Source organism: Scyliorhinus torazame, chromosome X, assembly GCF_047496885.1.
Source record: "Scyliorhinus torazame isolate Kashiwa2021f chromosome X, sScyTor2.1, whole genome shotgun sequence".
Taxonomy (NCBI): domain Eukaryota; kingdom Metazoa; phylum Chordata; class Chondrichthyes; order Carcharhiniformes; family Scyliorhinidae; genus Scyliorhinus; species Scyliorhinus torazame.
In genome coordinates, this window is record NC_092738.1 from 856,845 (window position 1) to 859,344 (window position 2,500).

The 2,500-nt window shown below is 47.2% G+C and overlaps 1 protein-coding gene across 1 annotated transcript in view; it reads right to left on the reverse strand.

The window, feature by feature from the left end:
- The window catches only part of LOC140405315 (rho GTPase-activating protein 9-like), a 128,701-nt gene that overhangs the window by 59,403 nt on the left and 66,798 nt on the right, over window positions 1–2,500 (reverse strand). The gene's annotated exons all lie outside the window — the stretch shown is intronic.

A 2,500-nucleotide genomic window follows, 5' to 3' on the forward strand; every position in this document is an offset into this window, starting at 1 on the left:
GTGAGCACTTTGGTGATAGTGACCACTCCATTAAGTTTACTTTAGTGATGGAAAGGGATAGGTATATACCGCAGGGCAAGAGTTATATCTGGGGAAAGGCAATTATGATGCGATGAGGCAAGACTTAGGATGCATCGGATGGAGAGGAAAACTGCAGGGGATGGGCACAATGGAAATGTGGAGCTTGTTCAAGGAACAGCTACTGCGTGTCCTTGATAAGTATGTACCTGTCAGGCAGGGAGGAAGTGGTCGAGCAAGGGAACCGTGGTTTACTAAAGCAGTCGAAACACTTGTCAAGAGGAAGAAGGAGGCTTATGTAAAGATGAGACGGGAAGGTTCAGTTAGGGCGCTCGAGAGTTACAAGTTAGCTAGGAAGGACCTAAAGAGAGAGCTAAGAAGAGCCAGGAGGGGACATGAGAAGTCTTTGGCAGGTAGGATCAAGGAAAACCCTAAAGCTTTCTATAGATATGTCAGGAAAAAAAGAATGACTCGGGTAAGAGTAGGGCCAGTGAAGGACAGTAGTGGGAAGTTGTGCTTGGAGTCCGAGGAGATAGGAGAGGTGCTAAATGAATATTTTTCATCAGTATTCACACAGGAAAAAGACAATGTTGTCGCGGAGAATACTGAGATTCAGGCTACTAGACTAGAAGGGCTTGAGGTTCATAAGGAGGAGGTTTTAGCAATTCTGGAAAGTGTGAAAATAGATAAGTCCCCTGGGCCGGATGGGATTTATCCTAGGATTCTCTGGGAAGCTAGTGAGGAGATTGCTGAGCCTTTGGCTTTGATCTTTAAGTCATCTTTGTCTACAGGAATAGTGCCAGAAGACTGGAGGATAGCAAATGTTGTACCCTTGTTCAAGAGGGGGAGTAGGGACAACCCAGGTAACTATAGACCAGTGAGCCTTACTTCTGTTGTGGGCAAAATCTTGGAAAGGTTTATAAGAGATAGGATGTATAATCATCTGGAAAGGAATAATTTGATTAGACATAGTCAACACGGTTTTGTGAAGGGTAGGTCGAGCCTCACAAACCTTATTGAGTTCTTTGAGAAGGTGACCAAACAGGTGGATGAGGGTAAAGGAGTTGATGTGGTGTATATGGATTTCAGTAAGGTGTTTGATAAGGTTCCCCACGGTAGGCTACTGCAGAAAATACGGAGGCATGGGATTCAGGGTGATTTAGCAGTTTGGATCAGAAATTGGCTAGCTGGAAGAAGACAAAGGGTGGTGGTTGATGGGAAGTGTTCAGACTGGAGTCCAGTTACTAGTGGTGTACCACAAGGATCTGTTTTTGGGGCCACTGCTGTTTGTCATTTTTATAAATGACCTGGAGGAGGGCGTAGAAGGATGGGTGAGTAAATTTGTAGATGACACTAAAGTCGGTGGAGTTGTGGACAGTGCGGAAGGATGTTACAAGTTACAGAGGGACATAGATAAGCTGCAGCGCTGGGCTGAGAGGTGGCAAATGGAGTTTAATGCAGAAAAGTGTGAGGTGATTCATTTTGGAAGGAATAACAGGAAGACTGAGTACAGGGCTAATGGTAAGATTCTTGGCAGTGTGGATGAGCAGAGAGATCTCGGTGTCCATGTACATAGATCCCTGAAAGTTGCCACCCAGGTTGAGAGGGTTGTTAAGAAGGCGTACGGTGTGTTAGCTTTTATTGGTAGAGGGATTGAGTTTCGGAGCCACGAGGTCATGTTGCAGCTGTACAAAACTCTGGTGCGGCCGCATTTGGAGTATTGGTTACAGTTCTGGTCACCGCATTATAGGAAGGATGTGGAAGCTTTGGAAAGGGTGCAGAGGAGATTTACCAGAATGTTCCCTGGTATGGAGGGAAGATCTGATGAGGAAAGGCTGAGGGACTTGAGGCTGTTTTCGTTGGAGAGAAGAAGGTTAAGAGGTGACTTAATTGAGGCAGACAAGATGATCAGAGGATTGGATAGGGTGGACAGTGAGAGCCTTTTTCCTCAGATGGTGATGTCCAGCACGAGGGGACATAGCTTTAAATTGAGGGGAGATAGATATAGGACAGATGTCAGAGGTAGATTCTTTACTCAGAGAGTAGTAAGGGCGTGGAATGCCCTGCCTGCAACAGTAGTGGACTCGCCAACACTAAGGGTATTTAAATGGTCATTGGATAGACGTATGGACGATAAGGGAATAGTGTAGATGGGCTTTAGAGCGGTTTCACAGGTCGGCGCAACATCGAGGGCCGAAGGGCCTGTACTGCACTGTTGTGTTCTATGTTCTATGTTCTAATCTCCTCCACACCCCCCTCCATGGCAATCGCATCGTCCCTACAATGTGGCGACCAGAGTGACACACAGTGCTCCAGCTGTGGCCTCACCAAAGCTCTACACAACTCCGCCGCGACCTCCCTGCTTTTGTACGCTGCGGGCCGCCCACATAAAGCTAGACTCGGTTGCACCCAGTTACGATGCACCGAGAGTTGCGACTGCTTCCCCCCCGCCCCCCACTATTTGCACCATCCCAACCCAATT